The 25,243-nt window shown below is 42.0% G+C and overlaps 1 protein-coding gene and 1 long non-coding RNA gene across 3 annotated transcripts in view; one reads left to right on the top strand and one right to left on the bottom strand.

Moving 5' to 3' along the window:
- Positions 1-25,243, top strand: part of efna5b (ephrin-A5b) — a 92,836-nt gene that overhangs the window by 37,333 nt on the left and 30,260 nt on the right. The window lies entirely within an intron of this gene.
- Positions 18,873-25,243, bottom strand: part of LOC119891994 — a 32,189-nt gene continuing 25,818 nt past the window's right edge. Inside the window, exon 5 of the long non-coding RNA XR_005442500.1 lies at positions 18,873-19,052. This is a non-coding gene — a long non-coding RNA (uncharacterized LOC119891994). The remainder of the gene's footprint in view (positions 19,053-25,243) is intronic.

Consider the following 25,243-nt stretch of genomic DNA (forward strand, 5'->3'; position numbering starts at 1 on the left):
CAAAAAAGGGAGTAAGGGTGGAAAATAAGAAAGAAAAAGAGAAATTGTATGAGGCCTTTTGATTTCACAACTGCCCCCTTGTGTGACACAAAGCAGGAGATGGGAAAAGAAGAGAGAAAAATCAATAGTCTGACTTTCTTTTCCTCCTCTTCAAGTTTCCATCTTTCTGCAACACACAGGAGAAGCCCTTTTAGAGCCACCTCTCCCACCTACTTCTCTCTCTTTTATTTTGGCCCCTGTGTTTGCAAGATACTGAGAGAAAGTAATAGGACAATAAACAGATACAGTGAATACGAGTAGAAATAGAAAGAGGGAGAGAGGAGTAAATAAAAGCTTGTGAATAGCTGCTTAAAGCATGGACATGGGGTCTCCTAGCAACCAGGACCAGCTATGCATTTCGTCTCTTTTTGTTTGATTTCCTTTAAAAGACTGCAAGGAGAAAATACACTTTGATTAGGAGAAGGGTACTGTGGTTTCATTCTCTATGGACCAGCAAAGTGACAACAACAAGGATTTAGTGTACTTCTTAGAAGGCTGGGCTATAGGGGAAATGGGATGAGGAGAAGTGAGGGAAAGAACTGGAGGTGGATAGTATAGAAAAGGGACTAATAGGGGGGAAAAAAAGGTAGAAAAGTGATGAAAAGGGTTGGCCCGATACCAGGACATGAGGACACACCCTGTTATGAGAGAGTAGTTGGACCTGTCATGATGTGAGGCAGAGCAAAGGAATGTAGGCCAGACAGTAAAGCAGAACAGACGAATTGGGACGAATGGGCCACGAGAAAAGGGTGGAGGTGAGGGTGGCGGTGGTAGGAGAAGAGTGAGGAATGTCAGCTGATGATCTTTGTGCAATCCACTCGAGCTTGAAACTCACAAGACAATGTCGGGCCTCTGGTAGCAACACCGGTAAGGGGTCAAGATGTGGAGGAGTTGGGCTGAAAAGAAGTTGCAAAGAGGTAGAGTGGGAAAAAGGCAAAAGGGAAGGTGGAGTTGAGGGATGAGAAGAAGGAAGGAAGGTAGGGAATGGATTGAAGGGGTCAGGAAAGGAGGAGGAGGAAAGAAGACAGAAGAAAGAGAAATGTAAATTTCCAATATGCACCGCACACAGGCACTTGTTGCACACACATGTAGGTAATGTGGAATGGTGACCGCCAGGCATCACTCCAAATCAACCTGATCAATCTGTTCTCAGCCCAGGAAAGTTTTGTTTGTCTTAGTATTGATCTGCCATGTTGACAAAACTGCTGCGGGTCAAGCAAGGAAAATGAGATGACGAATGGCTTTGTGTGCACGCATTTATGTCCATAGTTGTGTTTCAGTTGCATTGCCTTTGTATCTGCACTCTTTGCAATGTGTACATGCAGGCGTGTTAAGTTTTGGCTTTTGTTACAAGAGCAATACAAACTGTGAGTGAGGGAACTCATCTGGGACACCGCAAGCTTATAGATCAGAGGGAAACCATCTGTATATACGAGTCAGCTTATGTGTAATCACTCTGTGTGTTTAAGTATTCATCTCACCTAGCATGAGGGAATACTGTAGATAAGTGGAGGACTGTTTCCTGGAAGAACAATAGATAATAGGATCAGACGTATATACAGTAAACAGCAGTTAATAAACAGAGATGGTAGTTTTTGGAAGAATTACAGAGAGTCAAAAATTACATGGCAAATACAGCTTAGTATAAATAACACTTTATATCAATCGTGCCCCAAGTCATTGTTTAGTACAGTATGTCATGTGTTTATGAATATGGTGACAGAAGTAGACAGGAAGAGAAGGAAGGGGATCAAAGAAGAGATTAGATTGTATCTCAAAATTGACTAGGTGGTGCCACCCTTGATTTAAGATAATTAACATCCCTACCCACAGACAGATAGAAAAAAAGTGACTTGGCAGACAGATTTGGGGAAGCTGAATGATGGTTCATGTGAATGTATGCCTATTTTACAAAGTGTTTGAGAAAAGGAGATAATGATAACAAATGACAGCGGCAGCACTTGTTTGTCAGTTGTAGAAAAAGACAAGATATATAAAAAGGATATTTAATTGTCATGCACAGTATGCCTGGTATATTTTATGAAAAGATAGATACTCTAGAAATTCTCAGTGCATGCAAACTACTTCCAGATTAGTGTATTAGTGTATTTTTTTCTTGTAAGATAGATGGATAGTCTAACATTAGTTTGCTAACTATCCTCCCCCCCCTAATTAAACACATACTGTATATTCAACACGCGCTGTAGCGGTCGGCCTTGTCATGTGTAGGCACCAAGTAGATAATTCATACATATGTCAGAGTGACACTGATGAATACACTGATGTGTTGCTGTTCTCAGGGGTGGATAGAGCCAACCAAAGACACGAAAAAAGAATGAAGACAAGAGCAGGGTGCATTCCTACATAATAGCCAGCCAGCCTGCAAGCCCTTGTTCTTGTTTACTGTAAACACCCTCATGCCAATCACTATCTCTCTTTCCCTCTCAGCGCTGTGACTCCGAGCCAGCATGTTGCCCTGGGCAAGTTTCAAACTTTGCGTTGAAGCTTGCACTCACATGCAAGAGCATTTGTCGAAGCACGCAGGCAGGTCTCGCTTGCATTTTCACAAACAACACGTGTATACTCACACACGCCCACACAGACAATTTTCTTTTTACTCCCACACAAAAATCCTATTTCTTGTACTAATGTAATGATTGGATGTTTATGCCTACACAGAAACAAGGAAGGAGTTATCATCAGAAGATAACTGATACGGATGCATGCAAGCCCCAATCCCTGCCAGCAGATAGTCACCTAATCAGTGGCCCTGTGGACATAACCGTCTATCTACCTGTCCGGCCTGCATGTAACAAAGTATCTACCTGTCTTCCAGCTGGCCTACCACTTCCATTGTGTATATTTGGATATTTTCAAGGTGTTGGTGTGCTGTCTTGGAAGTGTGAAACAGTCCACAGCACACTGGAGGACATGGCAAAGTTTGCATTGTTTGACCAGGTGTATACAGAGGTGCATGTGTGAGGGAGAAAAAGAAGGAGCGAGACAGGAAGGAAGAGAGAGAGAGAGAGGAAGACTGTGAGTTAGACAGGAGTAGAAAGACGAGTGTGACAGATTTCTCTGTGAGGCACACAGCTCTTCAGGCGTCAGGATGGTGGTTGATCCAGCATGATGATGAACCATGATGGATCAACACAAGGCCCGGTAGCTGCTTGGGGCTGCTCTCACCAGAGCTGAGTGAAGGGAGGGGAAACAGCCCCCGGCTGCGAGTCGACAAAGAGCCAAGATGGAGAGAGGACACTTGGGGCATTTGTTTATTTATTTCCTCCCATATGCCGTATCCTCTGCAGTGCTACAGTGAGTCAGCTCAATGAGGCATAAGGTGAATGCTCCATCAACTCTCTGAGGATGGGCGGGCATATCTGCCTCAAAAGCAGCTTACTCAAACTTTCTGCATAGAAAGTGGTCCGTTTTTGGAAGGTTTTGGATGGGAATAAAGCCTTTTTGGCATTTAATTTTAGGGCCGTGGACTTGTGTTGCTCTTTTTACCCGCTGTCCAGTGCTCTCTCCACAATGCAGAGCTGAGAAAAAAATTAAAAACCAAAAAGCAGAAGCCACAGTGGACCACACTGATTGTATTTGACACAATTTCAACATAACAGGCAATTAATTTGGCAACCGACATGAACCAAACCTTGTGAAGCTACATTGTGAAGTACCTCAGAGCAAACTTCACGCATAACTTCTGCGTACACGCATGTTTTCTTTCAGGCTGTCTGTGTGACAGTTTGTTTCTCACCCCCACACGTTCACACATTAGTTATAATCTCTTGTGTTAGGCTGCGTGGACCTTAAAGAGAAAGAGCGAGAGAGTCCTGTAATGCTGACAACTTGAGAAACTGTAACAATGCCATCTCATTAACAAATGTCCTTTGTGTTTGTTTACACCATATGGAGAGTTTGGAGCCAGAAGGGTAAAAGAAGGTTTTGACTCATTTTACATCCAAAATAGTTTTGACCTTCTTATTGAAATTGAATTTTAAGTCTTACTGTGCTGGTAGGTTCAATGGTTCAAATTAATATGTACAGCGAAGGCCAGGAGAAGGGTGGCAGAGGGAGAAAGGATTAGACACCTGGAAACTGCCCATTATGAGTATTTACCTAAGTATCGTGCTCAAGGACAAGGGACAAACACCTCTCAGTCCATCTGTGTGCAGATTTTTGTAGTTAAATGTTTTGTATACTTTGTTTATCTACTCAAATGTTATCAATTGTCCATGGCTTTTGGTTATTTTGCATGTTTTAGACAATTATAGGCAACATAGCTTGTGAATGTAATGCTTTTTGGCAGCTGATTATTCTTGGATGCTGCAAGCAAGGGAATGCGTAACCATTGTGCCTTACTTAATGGATGACTCTTATGAGCTGTAATTTTATAATGAAAAAAATAAGCATTATTAGTTTCCAAAATAGTTGTTGGATGCTTCAACAGAGTTTTTTGCTTCTTTATGAATTTTTTATTTTATCCCCTCTAATGGAGCTCAGTATCATTGCCACTGCTTTAAACACAGGCCTAGAGTGTAGTATAATCCCTTAAAACTACGCAAATCATTTAAAATCCAGTCAGGATTAAAAATGTTGTGACAGTTACGTTTTCATATGTTGCCTAGTGCACTATATTATCCACACCACCTTCATTCAAACCATCATTCCCTACTGAATTTAAGACAATAATGCTTCCTTTCCTGGAAAAGATGTCATTCTCTTCAGAGACAGATTTAGAAGTAGGAGATAGAGAGATTTAGGCAATCCCTGCTTGTAATGACAAAAACTTCACACACAGTAGGTATCCTGAAGGCAAGAGAACTCTCATGAAGCAGCAAGCTGCAAACGGCATACAGCCTCTTTAGAAACACATCTAACAGGAACTGAGGCAAGACAAAATGAATTCCCAATGCATAAATCAAATTAATCTGTATCCAATCACAATCTGATACGGGAATACACACCAATTTGAAGAGAGAGCCATATGGAAATAAGAAAATGGACAATGAAGGAGGAGGCATCTTGTCAGGAGTGTAACAGTTTTGTGGTGGGAAACAGGTGTGTAAACAGCGCTCTGCTACTTGTATCTGTGCCTATACTGTACGTACTGTAATATGTGTGTGTGTGTGTGAGTGTGTACATCTGAGAGGGATAGAGCACTTATGAGCGTGAGCGTTTACATATGTGTATCTAATGAACAGTAATTTCATTTAGAAAAGCAGTTAGATGGGCGGCGCAATCAGGCATCCCATTTCAAAACTCTATCCCCCCAGGACATGTACACACGCACGCACGTGCACAGTGACTCCATGACTCTAAACGCATGCAGAATAAATGTCTCCTGGCTGCCATCTAGCTATCTAATTATTCCTTTTTTCATTAAATGGGTAAATCAGATTCTAATTAGCTAGGCTGTCATTCAGTGGCCGGGGAGCTAGAGATGGTGAGCACGTATTGGACAGCATTACTGTGTGTGTGTGTGTGTGTGTGTGTGTGTGTGTGTGTGAGATAGCATATGCTCTCATCTCTGTCCCTAGGGCGAGGTAGAGGTCTCTGGTAATTACTTTTGTTGCACCAGGAAAGAATGTTGGTAGAGAGCAGGAAGGAAGCCAGCAGGACCCAATCAGGTGTAGACCTCTAATTAAAGCTTCTTCAGACATATCGATACATAGTTTGGAAGGTAGACATACCTATCCTGAGAATACATGTTGAGTAATTTAAGTGCAATCTTTATTCAGAAAAAGAATGCACGTTTGCATGCCATTCACCAAACAATACCTGAATCCGGATCATGTTTTAAGAATTGTTGCACGTTTCACCATGTGTGAAATGCTGAAATTTCTGAATGATGTCTACCCCAATTTGCTCTGCTTTGTTCTACATGTTTTAGTGGTGGGTAAAGGAGCCATCAAAGGAAATAAAGCAGAGAAGGTGTTTGTGTAACATTAACCATGGCTCCTCTGATTAATTGGCCCTCAAGAGACTCACTGCTGAGGGAGGGCACTTTCTTCCAATTCCTGTCCTGCAGCAGGACCACTAGTTCTGCTCTCAGTCTGCATCTCACTCAGAGTGGGAACACAGTTTACGAGTCTTTGGCCGTTAATGGCATGTGTTTGCGTGGCTGCTTGTGTGGGTTTCTGTGTGACAGCATTTCCTGTCTGATTGGACGCAGCACTGCTGTTTGTCTAAAGCCCATTTGAATTAGCTGAATTGATGTATAACACTTCAGAAATTACTATCTCTCCCAGATAGGATAAACATCAACTCATCAGGAATTCCAGCCCAGCAGACCAAACAAGCCTGCCAAAAGTTTCCCGTCATGAAACCTCGTGTAGAATGTCAATGTCCCTTTTTACTGATTCTGATTCTAATCCTAACCCTGGCCCCTTCGCTCTGGGGACCTAGTAAAGATTTGTTTGGGAGGCTTTTGAAATTTGCAGGACCTTTGCATTTGGCTCCGTGTTTTGTGCCTGCCTGGTGTTCTAAGTTTTAATTGCAATGGGGAAAGAAGGAGAGAGGACCTGTGCTGTGTGCAGATGCGTGTGTCCCATGTACTCAAACGTGTGTGTGTGACAGTGTTTGTAAGTACTGGTGGGAATTTGGATTTGGTTTTACTGAGAACAAACACATTCCTGCATAATGTTCAATTCTGAGCATCACCACCCCAAGCCCTCTCTCTCTCACACACACACACACACACACACACTCCCACTTTAGGTAGCAAAAGGGGGCAGGAGGTTGGAGAAAGTTTACATGCGTTCATGGCCTGTTCACACAAGTTTGAGAGTTTTTTGAGTTTAGCCATTTCTGATACAAAACGACGACACTCAACCTACCCTACGTCTTTAGAACTGTCCTTATCTGTTGTTGTTTCAAACACTTAAAACAACCCATGTTCATGTTTTCCTGACAAGCGACCTCATGTGGTCGTGCGATGTATGACGGTTTGCTCCCAAGAAGCAGAGACGCAAGGGTCGTGACGTTGTTACAGCACCTCAAAAAGTTTTAGGGACAAGGGTGAAGTAGGTGGTTGGGTGTTGCACTTTGGTGCCTACTTTATCTCCCCCCCGGCAGCTGCAGTTGGTTTCTTTTAATTCTCAACCACAATCGTTGATTCAACTTAATCAAGTAGTTGTAGTTCCCTAAACTTGAGCAGACGTTCACCATAGGGGGGGCAGATCAGAAGACTTACAGTCATATTAATAATTTTTTTAATGGTCATATGGGTCTTTTTAAAAAGCAAATCACCTATTTCCTTATTACCTTATAAGGACTTGTTTTTTTACATGAATCATCCGTTCTATTGTCAACAACAGGGGCAACAATGCAAAAAAGCAAATAAAACATTCTCTGTGCTCTAAGGCTTGTGCTTCTTGTAGAGGCATGCCCATATTTTTCAAAATAAAAGGTTCACAAAAAATGGCACCACACCTTAAGAAATGACCACTCGCATTGTATCCCCCTCTCACATACCTGCTACAGCTACTATGTGTGTGCCTGCATTTATACTGTGCAGAACACATAATCCTTCTCTGACCTACACAGATTGTGTTCAGATAGCAACACCTACACCCCGCGCACCACTGTATATAGTGTGGCTGTGTGTGTTTGAACAGAGGACACTGTATCTGGGCAGTGCAGTGGTTGACCACAATCTGGCACCAAGTCTGGTTGTGATTCAGAGCCTCCAGGGATGAGAGGAATTAACAAGAAATATAGAGTGTAGCAGAAGTCGCAATGGTGATTTTGAAAAGTGCTCTTTAGAAAACAAGGAATGAGTCATTATGTAAATAGTTAAAAGCTTATATTTATTTAAGATATTTGTTTATGGGTACTGCCTTTTCTTGCTTGAAAGAGGAAGACTTTAGCGCATTTAGTGATGATCCGCTCCTTTATAACACTGATTGAGGGCCGCCCAGATGAATCACTGTAAACAAAGAAAAACTAGATAGTTTTTGTTGCTCACTTCTCACACAGATGACATCACCACTAATGGGGTCCTATTTTATTCATTTAAAGGGTATGTGTGTGTGTGTGGTTTGCGTAAAGTTATAGCCCATTGGTCATTTTATAGAGAATGCGTTCCATCTTTCTTTATTCATTTTCAGTGATTATTCTCTGAAAATTCACTTTATCTCCTTCCTTCCCTGTTTATTTCCCTGTCTCTCTCAGTTCTGTGTGGGTGTTCTGATAGTCAGGCCAGCTCACCACATCTGGGCGCTGTTTGAAAGTGTTTGAAAGTACACTGTTATTTCAGCAATTAGGCTTAAAAACAAATAGAATACCCTCGGTTTACGCTTGCCAGTCTCCATATACAAATGCCAACGCACACGCACACAAACCCTCCGCCTCGTCATGCAGGTCACACACACATAATGACAGTCGCTGTTTATGTTTGTCATCCATTTTTCATGGACAATTAGGTGAAATGGAGATCACGTCTTGCTGAAAACTCGGATGCACGCTGAGGCTTTAGAGATGAGCTGTGAGTGTGGTAGATCAGGGTGCTCGTGCAATTATCATGTATACCTGATTCTGAGTATCCCTCTGGAACAGCTGTTCACTGTTTGCGTCGCTTTTGTGTGTGTGTGTGTGTGTGTCTGTGTGTGATGCTACACAGACCTTTGCAATGTACAGTAAAGTTTCATCAGTTTTGGACTCGCCCATCAATCACAGCAGATTAGCTGACACCTCCCCTACCCACACCACTCTGCTCCCTACCTGCAGGCCCTGACTGATAGGTTGGTGCTAGAAAAACAACACAAACTGCCGCCTGATTGCAAACAGAAATACATAGTCCCTCTCTTGTGTACACACACACACACACACATCCAGATACACGTATTCGTTCTCGTCCCCTGCTTATTTTCTTTTTCTCTGTCTTTGTTTTTGTTTTACTAACTCAATATTTTTTCTGCCCACTCACTGGATCAGTCTATTTTGATATATACGATTTCTTGTGGCTTGTGTGCGTGTGTTTGTTTGTGTGTGTGTGTGTGTGTGTGCGTAAAATTTCACTGATTGTCGTGTCTCTCTGTGGTGGCTCGTTGCCCACAGGGCTTAGTATCAGGCTGATCAAATGCTCAGCACTCTGTCTGCCTGATCACACAGGCGGACGAGCGGATCCCCGATGATAGGAGCTCCAGATTACATGCACTGGACCACCGCCCAATTCAGCTCTGAGGCAGGATAGATGGACAGGTAGTAGATGGTTAAGAATGTGGGCGGTATCATTGGCTTGGAAAAATACTCTAAAATATAAATTTGACCATGATATAGATATTTAGCCTCAACTTGACCTGCTAACAGATATGTTGTTCCAGTTATCATTAGTAAAGGATTAGTCATCATTGGCCTGCACTATAGAATCATGTTGCATTGCAGACATGAAGGAAGAGAAATGAGCTGTTCTCAGAACCCACTACAACCTCTAGTTCTTTCTGTTCTCTCTTTTTTTTCTCCTTTTTTGTTCATGAAGTGGTATCATAAAGCCTAGGTTTAGCCTTTTTTAACACCATTTATACTCATTTATGCCACCTACAGTGAATGTCTGTCTTTATGTCTTTGCATTGATCATGATTGCTTTTCTTCAATGCTGAAAAGTTCACATTTTTGAGATGCATGGTTTTCTCTAGACAGCAGCTGGTACACGCACATGCTTGAGCAATTGCAGCATTTGATTGCAGCCCCCCCCCCAGCAGTCATATGGACATGAGTGTCAGTGCTATGTTTATCAGATGTTTATAGCACATGATCAAAAGTCAAAAACAAAAGCTTAAGTGCGAGCTCACTAATCATCTCTGCAGGAAACAAGAGAATCACAGAAATGCTGAAAGAAATCGAATATTATAAGAATGAGAACCACCTGCTAAGCTTTGGTAGGGTCTATGGTGGAAACAAGGCCAATCATATTGTAATAGCCTTGCATTGTATGTCGTCTGCATATATGATGTACACACACACACGCTAACACACAGACAAACCCATGTGCACACCTGTAGACTGTATGCTATTGTGTCTGACTTGGTTCAGTAGACCAGTAATATCAGCCCATGGGACCAGCTAAAATTGGCAGACCTCACAGGGTGAGGATATGTGTCAGCACTGTATTTCTGTGTCTGTCTGTGTGTGTGTGCGTGTGCTTGTGCATTTTTGTGAGACTACACCCTGCCTTTTCTTGATTAATGGAGTGTGAAGGGATTATGCTGATTCAGTTCATAACTGGGGCACGGTGACACAGTCATTACACAGGTGAGTGTGAGTGTGTGTGCGTGTCCTTGCATGGCTGTTTTCCACACACAGGCAGGTGAATGGAGACGGCAGAGTAGTGAAAACGTCCCAGTCCTTTTGTCCTCTGTGCCAAAGGCAAACATGGCAGAGAGCTCTCACTAATCCCCTCCTCTAGCCTTATCTAAACTACACCTGAGAGCAAAGGAGAGGGGAGAAGAAAGCGAGGTCAGGAGAGGGGGAAAAGAGGTGTGTACAGAAAGAGAAAGAGGAGTTATGCAAAAAGTATAATGGATAGATGAAGAATGTGTACAGGAAAGCTGGGAGGACGAGTGGAATGACACGCTGATAGGCTAGGATAAGAGATATAAGAGAGGTGACGAGGTGAAGGATTCAAAAGTATCAAGTGAAAGAAACAGGGACTGAAATAATAGAACAATATATGGTGTAAGACAGGGCTATTCAATTACAAATTCAATTGGGCCAGATTTTGCAACCAGGATACGGAGATGGGCTGGACATTGTCTCACGAGTTGGGATGGGTATCATTAGGATTTTATTGACACACTTGGTAATCCTTAGTGGTTCAGTTCTTTATCGATGCTCTTATCCATCCTATTTATTACTAAATAATTGCATATATTATTTGAAAAAATAATAAAAATTTTTACCTAAATTAACTAAATGGTTTCTAGAGCAGCAACAGGATTTACAACAGCAAAGTCACTAAAATCTCACTGGAATAAAATCTAAAATGTCAGTAAAATAAATCATATTCCTGACAACAACATACTGAGTGAAGTTTAGAAAGAATGAACTACTCAGTCCCTCCTGTCCTCCTCCCCCTGCTGCTGCTGGTAGAGAGGAGGGCTTGTCTGTCTCCAGCAGCTGAGTTTATAATGTGCCATATTTTAATGTACGTGGCAAACTAAGCTAAACAGTTACTAAAGACAGACAGCTTTCACTTGTTTTTGACAATAAGCTATTAGCTGAACTAGCTGCAGTGGATGAGAGACTGAGCAGATTAAAACATCGCATTTTGCATGTTTATGCTTATTAAACAGGTGTGTTAGTACAGTATTGGCTTTTTACTCGCTATGTTGTTATTGCAACACGTAGCGGAATTACACTAACGAGCGTAGTTGTCAACGTCGGTCCACTGATCAGCTGGCTGACTTCGCTCCGTGTGTGTGCGCGTGTGTGTGTATGAGGAGTGGAGGCGCTCTGCAGAGACACATAGAAGGGGAGAGGCTGCAGGTCGGACAGTTATGTTGAGCCTTGATTGGTGGTGATCGGTACAGCGCATGTAAAACTTAACAAAGATGAAGGAATCGATACAGCTCACTCTTTAGCTACTTCCATACACTATACATGTAGTCCACTTTTGTTGTCATATATATTAGATTATGTGCTGGGCCACATGGAGGTTGCTTCAGGGCCGAATGTGGCCCGCGGGCCGCCAACTGCATAGGGCTGGTGTAAAAAAAGTAATTTGAAGCTTAGTAATAGCTATACTACTGCTATCAGGTATGTGAGTCTACGAGTAATGTAAAACCTAGATGTTTTCTGACTGCCATTAAAACAGACAAGGTTTCAAGGTATATTACAGAGCCGTTTTTCAGTCCTGCAGATTAAACTAAACACAATCCCTAAAACTTACTACTGTTGTCCACATTTAGATTGAAATCATAGTGAGTTAGTGAGTGAATCTTACATTTGCATTTGCTCATTTGGCAGGTGCTTGACGAACATACAAGTATCATTAAAGTAAGAGATCTACAAGTGACAACAGACACAAGAGCAGACAAATTTTTGATGTCAAATAAAAGTGGTTGTAATGTTTCTTAACAAGTTGAATGAGGAAACAGGTTCCTTAGAGCAATAACATATGGATGTTTGTTGAGATAATATTGCTCCAAACAAAACTGTATGTCATCGGCTGCGCCACCATCTTTACAGATTGTTACTACGGTGCAGTGGTTAAAACAGACATAGCATTTGCTGTCAATTACTCAAAACTGTTACATAGAAATGCATGCCAGCCCTGCTGCCAAGCACAAGAATGGCGAAACAGAATAGAACAGGTTTTACTCTAGTGAATCAACAGAGAACAAAAATGTGAGTCAGAGATGAGCAAAGAAGGCTGGGTAAACATTGCTAGATTTCTTGCCAATTTCTTGAACCAGTTAAGTGTAACATTTCCTTTTGTTTGAGAGATGCTATGATGTGGGATTTTCTCAGCTGCTGTGATAAGGCTTCAGTGAAATGCAAACGCAGTCATGTTAGCTCACACACAGGGTACAGTGTGGAAGTCTTTGACAACATTATTGATGTTTTCAGCCTGATCTAAATGAGTATGTAGGGCTTTACTGGAGTTTCGTCTTGTATTGTTTTTCCATTCAATGTGCTAACCTGCTCGCTCCTGTCACAGACACAACAAGCTAATAGATTATCACATTGTATTCCTGGAGGCTGCTGAAAGCTTAGGAGGAGAGGATGGATAGAACGGCAGAAAAGGCAAAAGATTAGATGGATGATGCAGTTGGTTGTGTTGGGAGAACACAGTGGATATTTGTCTCCTTCCCTCGGCCTACCCTGTTCTTTCACTCATCTCTGTGTGTGTGTGTGTGTGTGTGTGTGTGTGTGTGTGTGTGTGTGTGTGTGTGTGTGTGTGTGTGTTTGTTCACTCACTTAGAGCTTGAATGCCAGTTCCAAGTGTGGAAAACAGGAGCTGCGTCATGGACATTTTACACAGATCAACACCTGCACACACCCCACAAACCAGGCATGTAGAAGACAGGCAGACAGACTCCTGCTCTCACAAACACTGATCCAATCCAATAAAGATAGTCCCAGCTGTCTGTCTGTCCTCTCCAAGTCCCCACACCAATATCACACAACTCTTCTTTTTGCTTCCACAGAGTCTTAAATCTATGGTAAAATGCTCCCATGAGTGATATTTGTTTGTGTGTGTGTGTGTGTGTGGGAGGGGCTGCTTAGACTCATGTAGCAGTATTCTTCCAGGATTTGGGTCTGTTTTTTTTTCAAAATAATATTCCCATCCCTAGCTTCAGCCTGGTGGCAAATGCTTGATTTACACGTATGTGTTTGGTGAGGGAAGAAATGGTGAAAGATCACACCTCAACCAGAAAATACATGCTTTTTTAAACAAGCATGTGAACCCACAAACTGCATGTTTCCATGTGCCCGCCTGTGTCTTTTAACTAATCTTCTGGTGTGCCTACTGTTCTGGTGTCAAAGTGTAAATTATGTGCAGCAAACGGGACTTGGTGTCAGACGAAACATGTCGTAGTAGGTGTTTAGCCGAAGGCGTAGCTTCATATCTTGTCATCTGCATGCATTTAGTGTCTGGGATTTTTTTGTGTCTTTTTCTTTGTGTGTGTGTGTGTGTGTGTGTGTGTGTGTGTGTGTGTGTGTGCGCGCGCGCATGATGAAGTGCCAGGCAATGAGTTGATTGGCCATATGTCTGCACAAATGAGCTCTTTATTTAATAAGGCCGGTGAACTAAATTGTCATTACTGTCAACATTTAACTGTGGTCCTCCCTGCCAGATGGTATTTGGTAATATATCACAGCGATGAGCTCTCTCAGATTACTCTTTACTCATTACATGAACAAATCCATCCCAGATTAGAAAATTGTCCAGTTTTCAGTCAGATTATCTTGAAGTACTTTTAGGTTTCTCTTCACTTTAGACATTCCTATTCAGATATTATAATAATTTAACTGTTTCTCCAACATTATAGTCAATTATAGCTTTATCTTCGATTGCACGTAGCTTACTGTCTTGATCATTTTTAAATCACGTCATTATCACAGCATTTAAAACATAATTTTTAATTATGCTGTATGCTCAGGACCTATGCCGGTGCCTGCACAGTAACTAGTAACTAAAATGTAGTAGCTAGTTGTAAAATTTGTTGTAAAATTTGTCCTTTTGAAGTAATTATAAAATAAACCACAGTGTCTAACAGGACATACATTTAGTGGGCACTGAGACTAAATTAAACTTTCTATGCTTTTGGGCTAAATGTGAATATGTACAATTATGAGTACTAATACTTGGCATATTGTTTTCTCGGCCCTGCGACGGATTGGCAACCTGTCCAGGGTGTACCCCGCCTTTCGCCCGATGTCTGCTGGGACTGGCTCCAGCCCCTCCAACCCTGTATGCAGGATAAACGGTCGACGATGGATGGATGGATGGATGGATAGATAGATATTGTTTTCTCCAGTATTGTCCTCTCTCACTTTCTCCAGCAAATCTCCAAGAAACCACATTTGATTTTTGCATTATGAGAGTAGTAGGTGGATAAGTGTGATATAATGACACAGAGAAAATGTAATAAAATAGCAAGGCGGAGAGTGAATTGGGGATACACAGTGAGGCCGGTTTGCGCAGAAGAGGGGAATGGATGGACAGATATGCAGAGAGTTTCAAGGCCAGGGAGAAAGACTGTTTGTGAGGAAGAGAGAGGAACAGAGTACAAACCAAAGGACGCTGAATAATGTATGTGTATGTGTGTGTGTGTGTGTGTGTGTGTGTGGTGAGCTCTTCAGGTATATCACCAGTGGCCCTTTCACTTTTGCAGTGTGTGCGAGTGAATGTATGCTCGGCTTAAGCAGTGCACAACCACAATTACACAACATTAAAGTGTCTGTCTTTACTTTGTTGTCTTTTTTCAAATCTCCAGACAACAAATATTACACTCACAGTCTACTATTGTTCTTTTATTTTTGTACATCTCTGTCCTGTCTGTATTCCACTGTGCCGTCCACTTTGGCAACGTTTTTAATCAATGGTCATGCCATTAAAGCTTCACTAGATGGAACAGAATTGAATGCAGGGAAGCAAAAGGGGGAGACTCAAACTCAGCTTTCTTTCTTGCTGTCAGGGCAATACTTCAGCTGCTTATCACCCTGCCAGAGGAATTTATTCTCAGATTTTTGTCTTGGATCAATGTGAGGATTTAGAAAGATATCACTAAAAAAAACGTAACAAATCCTCTTTGAGAGAGGAAAAGTGAAAGGAAGACATCTAATAAACCATGTCAGAGACATAACAAATTCAACCACAGAGTAGAAATCAGTTGTGTCTGAAGTGGAGACATGCTGAGGGCTTGGCAGTTTGGCATCATGTGCTTTTTAATACAACGTGTTAAGAAAAACACTCGAGAGACAAGACAAAAGTGCATGCTCGCTGTGGATGTATTTTGTGTAATTTTGCTATTAAGTTCATTAAATTTCTTCTTTCTTTCTTTAATGAGATCTGCACTAAGGTTCCAGTCATTCTGTTCTGTCTGAGGATATTGGGAACTTTTCGCCTTTTCTGTTTTTGACTGTCTTTCTCTCTCTCTGCCTCCATCTCTCTGTCTGTCGCTCCCTGATGGGGGTTAAGTGTTCAGGTTAATTGCAGCCCTAAGTGAAGCCTCCACTGCAGCTAAAGAGGGAGTTTTCACACCATCCTTAATGTCCCCTATTCTTACTGTCACACCATCATCTGTCCTCTATTGTTTCAAAGCGACCCTTTGGGAAATACAGTGGGCTGTCTGTTCCTGTGTCTCTCTCTCTCTCTCACACACGAGGTTATTGGCACATTTGCAGTGATATACAGTTTTCTTAAGCTGGTGAATATTTGGGAAATATTCAATACTGCACACAGAGCTGTTGTTTACAGCACATAAGCATTGGAGTAAAATCTTCATGGCTTCATGTTCGAGGTGCAACACCACACAACAGCCCATTGTTTCTCTCCTTGATGTCTCCGTCTCCTGTTTCTTCCCTCTCATCTGTCATCCCTCCTGTGCTGCCAAAAGACAGCCAGGAGGCAGGGAATAGGAGCGGGGTAATAACAGGGAGGAAAGGAAGGGAGGAAGGATGGGAAGGGAGATAGAGAGAGGAGAGGGGAAGCAGTATGTCATAATTGCGCAATAGAAGGGGGAGATTTGTGAAAAGTACAGAGCGATGGTTTTCACCTGCTGCGCTGTGGCCAGTCAGTGAGCTCTAGTTTAGTTTTAGATGCTCTTAAATTTTGGAGGTTTAACGAATCAGTAGGAGTGCATGTGATCTAGCCTAGCCCCACGCCACCCCACTCTGGTTTCACATGTGCATGGGAGGAGGGGACATGCAGAAAGTAAGAGTTTCATTACTCGTTGATTTCTTTAATAATGTTTCACCTATTTTGTTAGTAGTAGCACCTCTAGCCACATTTTATTTGATTTGGTTGGGCCTTGATGTTGTTGGTGTAATGTATTTGTCAATGTTTAATTTACAGTGTATCGCCAATGAGTTCTGCTGCTCATTATGAACCAACAGCTATGTAAGGAGGGAATGTTCTTGTGTGATCCTTTCTAAGGCTTTTTTCTGTTTGTCTCCAATTTAAATGGTTTGATGATTGATAAAACATGTGCTCAAGTTTATTATCATAATTACTCACACATGGATGCTTAGTGCGATAGTTCCAGCCAAATACCTGGCTGTGCCTTTAGTGTTTTTGTCTTAGTGTTTTTGTTTTGTTCTGAAGTGTGCTACTGAGCTTCTGAAAAGATTTACTGTAGATTTATTGGTAGGCTGCACAGCATCCCCTTCTCTCTCTGTTCCTCTGTCACTTGGTGCTTACTGTCATTCTGCTTCACTTTCTGTTGGTCTTTATTTGCCTTTGTTTTTTACTCCATCTCTGCACTGACTTCCTCTCCCTCTTTCTCCTCTCTAATTCTATTCATGAGAGGTGCACACTCCATCATTCTGTCTCCCGGTATCTCTGTCTGCCCTTCATTTTCTCCACACCTTTCCGCACCAGAGCGAGATGGAGGGAAGGAGCGAGAAAGAAATGGAGAGAGAGAGAGATGGACAGATTAGGTGACAGTGATAAGCGATCGATCTCAAGGCCAAACAGCCCAGGGAGGATCCCCCCCCCCCACACACCGTATTCTTCTTTTTCCACTCTCCACTCCTCTGTTCCTCTTACCTCTCTTCTTTTCTCTCTAACCTTTGTTCCCTTCAGACTGACAAGGGTTCATTAAGGATCCACTTTGTGTGTATAAGTGCACGCAAGTGTGTGTGTATCTGTATGTGTGTGTGTGCACGCACACTTTTGCCTGTCTGCCTAGATGATAAGTCATGAAGGATAGCTCCCTAAGGTGCCCCTAAAGAGCTTTTAGTGGCTTTCGATCACACGCACATAAGCGTACACACCAACACACACACAGGCCTCATTAGAGTGTTTTACAAGCACAAAGCACTTGGTTGGTGATTGTTGGTCGTCAATGCACATTGGTTCATGTCTGTGTATTAATTGTGCACACTGTTGCTCTTCTGCTCAAACCCATTGCATATAGGAACACCACAGTAACCCCCTCCCCTGTCAGACCCACCTCCCATCATCCCCCCCTGTGCCTCAGAATGTGTCCACCACAGCACATTGCCCTAACGAGGTTGTCTATTGATCAAGTGATGCTCTTTGTTCTGGACGCCTAAATGGACCTTCAGCCACTCTCACCAGGCCTTTATGGGAGCTGTTATGGCTTTGGCCTGATTACAAAAGAAGCACTTAAAATGCTCAACGCCTGATGTTTTATGCAAGAGCACGCTCAGCTTCAGAAGTGTATGTCTGCTATATTACAGCGTTCCCTAAGTGTAAGCATTTCAGCATGCTTTACCTCGCGCTGCTCACTGATGGTTGGCCATCAGTTTGTTTTTAATGCGAGAGAGTATTTGTTTAGCGTAGATGCTGAAAAATCTGAGCAGCTCAATTGGATGTACGTTCACAAACAATTCCTGTTGATTCACTCAGACGCTCACTTGTCTGTGCATGTTTAAATTCTTGTTTGTACAGCATTTGTATTCTTTTTATTTTTGTGTGTGTGTGTTTGGGTACATGCATCCGTGTTCGAATGTGTTGGCGTGCCTTCCCGTGTGTCGGTTTAATTTAAGGCCAACCAAGTGTGACCGGGGAAGCATGTGGAAGCATTACCCACAATCCCTTTCACTAAATCCCATGGTTTCCCTCCCCTCACTGCCCCCATCAGCTCCCTACCCTTGCCACATCCTCGTGATAAATAAGCTTTTCCAGCCAATCATTCCCTCCGCTGTTTATTCATGATGCATCCCCTTCAAATATTTCACCATTCATCACGGAAAATATACTGAGTCCGAGCTGATGAATTATGAAAGTTATGGCTGTGTGTGTGTGTGTCTCATAGACCATCTGTATCATCAGTAAGTGAGTTTAACACAGCTTCTACTTTTGTAGTCTTTTGTGAAACACTGCTTGTTTCTGGTATTACTTTGATCCATTGTCATCTGTCAAATTTGCTTAAATGAGATGTGCAAGTGCCCTGTGTAGTTTAACAGATGCCTCTTCTCTCTGCCTCACTCTCTCTCTGTCGCCATAAGTTAGCTTATTTCAGTCAAACAGCATGAAACCAGTCTGATATTAAACCCAACTAACCCCGTGTATGCCTCATACTGCATGCTGGTGTGCTGAACTCCAGAGATGGTCAATTAGATAGCAACATATGATTTTCATCCTAGTACTCTGATAATCTCCCTCCCTTTTCTTCTTTTGTCTGTTGCCTTATAACATTTTCACTCTTTCATAATCATATTCTTTTGCTCACACACCCTTTATTCTTTGAAATATTACATTTCTTTCATGACAGAAATAAAAAGTTTGTCTTGGATCATGTCTTCTTTTTCTTCTTTTCCTTATCTTGATCTGTCTTTTGCTCACTCCCCAAATATCTGCCTCGTGTTTCTTTTTCCTGTAGCAGAAACAAAAGGTCAGCAGTATTTATGGGAATTCGTGTTTTTATTTCATTGCCTGAAAAAGGCTGGCTTTTCAGCGGAAAAATAGGGAGGAGATATCACTGGATCTGTTAACAGCTGCGTAATGTCAGAAACTGTAAAACATGCAGGTGAGGGCGGTGAGCAGGGATTAATGTATGAGATGATTTGTGTTTGAATTGATCCCCAACACCTGTGGGAGGCTTCAGCCAACCCTACTAAGCCTGCACTGCTGACTTGATATGAACCATCACCTTGCACTTACACACGCACACACACTTGACTAATGCCTCAACTTGGACATCTCACCAAGGCAACTGTGTGTGTCCGTGATGAAGGGGCCCCTGCTGTGTCCTGATGGGGACATCAATACCAGACGGTTTAGGCTTTCGACACACTAGCATCAGTGTGGAGAAAGAGCAGCAGGTGGAGTGAGGCAGGCACAAAATGGAGGACAGGCACAGGGGATAATATTGGACGGACTGATTATTTTGTTGATTGTGTAAATATTAACAACATTGCTACAGTTTGTGAGAAGGCTAAAAAAATACAATTCAACAGAGTTGTTTTTTTTTTTAACAGTTTACGTTATCTCGATGTGACAACCGAAGAATATAAAATCAATTAAGCCCCTAAACTATTAAAGATTGTTGTAATAATACACCATATGTACCATATGCAGTAACATATGGTCCTACTTTCAGTCGCCATATAATAATCGCACCCTCTTTTATAATACTAATTGATAGTAGTTTTATTTTATGAGGTCTTGCAGTACCCAGCCATGGTATGTGGTGAACGTGCAGTATGCTGTGTTGAAGCAAGAAGCCCTGACAGCCAGCTCAGGTCAGAGGATGAGATGAAGGAGACAGCTGGGGAGGAGTGTATGTTCAGGGATGTATGGACGGAAAGGATGGAAGGCATTCTCCAACTGCGCTAACTTTAGACCACACATGTCGGTAAACCTCCCAAAACCTGTCCACAGCGTGTCACCACTTGCTTCCATAAAACCCCCCTTGTGAGTGTGTGTGTGTGTGTGCAAATGTGTGCACATTTCTGGGTGCATATATTCGGGTGCGTTTCTCTGTTTGCGCAAACCAACTAGAGCGCATAAACAAACAGCACCAAAGGGCCAAATCATTTGCTAGTATAACAAATGCACTCTCTGTGTTGAAATTGAATTTTCTTTCCAGAAGCTTATTGTTTCAATTTCCTGCTCTGCGAGGCGAGTTCAAAAGTTCATGAACTCACAGTTGGAAGTGTTAACAGAATGCAGCTTGTGCCCACCAAGACATGACCTACAGACCTTGTTTCAGTGCCAAACTTTCTGTCTCCCTCCACAGGGGAAAAACTCAACCAGGCCAATTAGTTTGAATGCAGAACTAGTTTTCGTTCAGCAAGAATCAATCAGTATCTCTATTGTCAAAGGAATGATTTGGGAAGGGATTTGTGTGTGTGTGGGTGGGTGTGTGCATATATTTGGATAAGTGGAAAGATGAGGTCTTGGTTTGCGTGCACACAAAGGTAACACGTGGACATTCAGCTTCGCCTTGCTTTATGTATATTTTCCTCTTCCTAGAGAACTGTTTGGATGAGGATAGTTTTTTTCCTGTTGTGAAGCTCATGCAGATACGAGAATGAGAAGCACGGAGAGATAGAGTCATTAACAGACACCCACAGATATCAACAGAAATGCACAGACACACATATGCACATACAGTAAGGTCAGCCCCCACACACGCGGCGTGTTTGTAACACTAATTGCCTGCGGCTGACTCTCCAGGACGGCAGAACAAAGCTCGTTTGACGTGACACAAAGCTCCGTTAAACTGACAGAGTTCCTGCTCCGTCAAACTGGGCACTTTAAATAGGGCTGATTTGGGATCAAAGGCAAGGACAGGACTGACTGCTCACACTTTGCACAGTTTGATCCTGTTTGCTGCTCTTTCCAAAGAGAAACACACTTGGTCTCATCACAGGGAAACAGTGGAGGCAAGGACAGTTCCACCATTCGTGCAAAGTATTTATAAGCTGGTGCCATCACAACTGACATGGAAAGACACCCTTTCAATTCATAACATTTTCATGTTCACACAGAGACTTTCAAGTGTGCTGTGATGCATGGATTAAGCCATTTGTGGAACATGAATCTGCTACTGTAAAATACAGAGAATAGGAATTGAATAATGATTCAAATACACTGAGACTGAAACTAATGTTGATGATCACAGCAACTTAATTAATCAGACTTAATAAAGCACTTGTTGGTGCTCGCCAAAACATGTTTGTTTTTTAATAATTTTCTGTTGGATATAGTTGTTTGCCAGATACACCAAATATGCAGGTTGTCTGTACGCCAACACTAGAACAAGGTCTGTCTTCAATAACAAAAGAAAAAAAAATGGTGCCGATTTAGGGCCTCCATCATGTAAGCCAGTTATAATGAGAGCAATACAAGGATAACTGCAAACTGGCCCTGAACTATAGGGTTCAAATTTTAGGGATTTGTGGGTGCACATTCATGTCATGTGCATGTATGTGTGCATTCAGATTTGTGTGTGTGTCGGTGTGAGCGTGTGCAGGCTTGTGTCTATATTATATAGTGACCTTTGCTGCCCTATATAACGCAGGCATTGCCCACAATAAGACACACAGCCCAAGTAGCCGACACACCACTTAACCCCCTGCCTGGGACCTTGACAGCTACTCCATGGGAGGCTGACCCTGAAGGTCCTGGAAAAGGCTTCATACCGAACGCACACACACTCACAAACACACAAAGTTGGTGCATTAATATAGACTTCCACTCTGCACATGTATGCACACACGTGCCTTTAGTGTAGGAGCTAAAGGACCATATAGCTTTTAAACAGTCATGAGGAATTAGCAGAGAGGCCCATGTGTCAGCCCCCCCACTGACATCAACACTGTTGATCCACCTGGAGTTACAGCTACTGCTCTATCCTCTTGACCGCCTTCCTATATCTCTTTATATCAATATCTCCCTATGACACACACAGTACATGCAAACAGGTGCAATAATAAACATGGAAATGTATTCAAACACAAATATGTAGAACTGTTTCACTTTTATCAAGCAAGAATTCCAAAAATTCACAGATTTTCATGTCTCCAATATTAAGATTTGCAGCGCGTCTCTGTTTTTCATCACTGTAGTTGTCAAGTTTTGGACTCCTTTTCAAAGTAAAAAAGCAATGTGAAGACATCACTTTGGGCTCTGGGAAAACGTGATGGGAATCCCCCCATTTATTAGACTAAATGTTTAATCAGTGTGTAAAAAAAATAAAATCAACAGATTAACTGATAATGAAAATAGTTTAAAAGCATTCATGTATACGCTAGCCTATAGAAACGGAAACTATGCACGACTATCTGTGCATGTAAGCATACATGCTTGTTTTGCAGCTGAGCAAATTATTTAAAAAATCTTTCTCATGTCTATAAACAGCAGTCCCTTGTTGGAAAACATTGCTGCCTGTGCCAAGGCTCTTAATGAAGGACTTCCATCATCTCCCCCATAACCATCTGCTCTTAAAACACTCTGCCTTTTACAATCAGCAGATGCTCTGGAAATTACCACCTATTCCCCTCCGCTGCCACATCAACCACATCCCCTGTCTGCTAGATCTCCGGTTCAATAACGCAGTCATCACACTGATGGTGAATTTTGATTGTTCTTAAAAGTTATGATTGAACTTGAAAAGTTGTTATCTGACTGGAGAGAAGACAGGGCCGTGCAGCCCCTGTAATCTGATTGTTATCATTGTGATGGGTTTTAACTCTTAAGATAAAAGTATTTTATTAGCCCTTTATAAACCCTAGATTCAAAATTTAAAACTTGATTTGTGTAGCTGCCAGGAAGATAGTTATCAAGGAATATTGCTGTTTCTTTGTTATCTGATGGATTTGTCAACACTGTCTCTTAAGGCTGTAGACTACATTATGACTAAGACAGGTACACTGTCTAGACTGATTCAGATAATAGATGGGGCAAAACATGACATGATGACATCACATAATGAAAGCTGTTGGCACAAGCAGTTATTCAAAGAATCCTTCAGTACAGTGAAATAATATTTTTTTCTCTTACGAGTGTCCCTGATAAAAAAAAGAAAAAGAAAAAAGTTCAAGCTTTCCTGAACAATGTAGACTATTCTGAAAATAGCTGGGTAGAGTTTAGATCATGGGCAGGTTTCCTCTAATGTAAAATGCCAATGTTGTACTGCATTTCACTTCACAGCCCACTTGTATTGCCTTAAGACAGTAATTAGTGTAAAAATGAATGGCTGATACATCATCTCATTATGTGAACAAGCTAAACTCATTAAATTAAACTTTTACAAGGAGCCCAAGCGTGGGAGAACTAGACGAGGAACGATATAGATTATAGTGAAAACCATGGGAAAATACACTTAGAGCAAATATTTGTGACAGGAATCCAACAAGCTGTGGCATATAGTTTTAAGTCAGTGGGAAGGGTGCTTGATGACTAACAAAACATTTCTAGAAATTGGTTTTATCCAAACCAGTCTGCTCAGGCTCATGTAATATGAAACTATCCAGGAGTAATCAAGACTGAAATCTGCAACTGACCCTGGAAATATGAGAGTTAAGCTGAGGGACGAAGACCCGAGTATTAACCAATAGAGATACCTCTCATTTAAGCAGACTGTTTACATCCATATGATTCCTAGCAGCACTTGTTCACCTCTTTATAAGCAGCTATACATTCTCATGTACAGTGGATCAATACATTTCATAATGGTATGAAATGGCAGCATGCCAGGATACATATACAATTCCAAATGAAGTGGCAGACTTTTAAAAAAAGAATAATCTTCGCTATCATAACCATAATATATTATGTTTGTACAGTAATGAAACTTAAATTTTCTTCAGCTGTGTAATATTCTTCTTTGACCACATCATTTCAACAGCTTCTCAAAAAAGTGTCTACATTGGATGCTTGATCTTTGATCAAAGCGGAAGTATAACAGCCTTTTGTGGTAGCTTGATGACATTTTTGATGTTATCTGAAGGGCTTTGAAAGGGTTTTATTAGCTGTAGAGTTTTCTCACTTCATAAGAGGAATCCCTCAAGTAAGGAGGGAACCAGCGAGGTTTTCACATAACAACAGTGATGTATAGACAGGCACAAATATACTGTAGCTACAACTTGTCAGTAAAGCAATTACATCTCACAGATAAACATGGAACAGTTACCACTTGGCTTCCCATCTTGAAGTGTTACATACCTAACTCAGCCTAAATCTGTTACACTCACAGGGAGTGCAACAGAGGGAGACACCACACGGCTTGCATGCACACACATGCACACATAGTAAGACATATAGTACAGTAGTATACAGTCAGTGGCTGGTGAACTGTGAAAGTGGCGACATTATAACATCTTGACACAGCTCCATGGCAACCTACCTTGAAGGTCAGTGTGTTTGCCTGTGTGTATTTAGCATATGGATACACAGTGTATTGGGAGCAGTGTGTGCATGTGTGTTTACACGGCTGTGATGGGAGTCTTAATGATCAGTGCAATGGGTGAACACACAGGCTTGCTGACATGAAACAGTCAGGACACATAGATGTTTGTGTGTCCTCTTTTCATCCCTGCTTCTGTGTTCTTCTACCCACGTTTACCCTTTCCCTTTATGTTCCCCTCCATCTTTTGCAGCTTTTAAACCTTCATACATGCCTTTCTTCTTTTTCCCTCCTCCCACTCTGGATTTCTCCTGCCTCTCCCACATGGTATGCTTCCTTCATTTTTTTTTTTTTTTTGGTCCATCGCTGCCCTTTTTGCCAGCTTTCCTACTCATTTCACTCCTCCATCCATCTGCTGATCATTTGTCCTGAGAGACAGAGTGAGCTAGGGAGTGATGGGGACAACAACAGAAGAAAAGTGGGCTGATATTCTTCTGTAATGTGCCATATACAGGTGGGCCACAGGAGGCGGGCACAGTACAAAGAAAGTAGGGGAGAGAGGAATGTGTGTAATAGCTCTTTTAGACAGATAAACTTCTTTAGACAAACGGGGACAGTCCATCCTCACCAGAAAAAAACGTCTGGATAGGTTGATTAGGAAGTAGTGAGGTAGTACAAAGAGCGACACAGTCTGCATAAGGATGTGGTTGTGG

Source organism: Micropterus salmoides, unplaced genomic scaffold (genome assembly GCF_014851395.1).
Source record: "Micropterus salmoides isolate LMB-PRFRI ecotype aquatic unplaced genomic scaffold, ASM1485139v1 Ms_hic_scaffold_7, whole genome shotgun sequence".
NCBI lineage: Eukaryota > Metazoa > Chordata > Actinopteri > Centrarchiformes > Centrarchidae > Micropterus > Micropterus salmoides.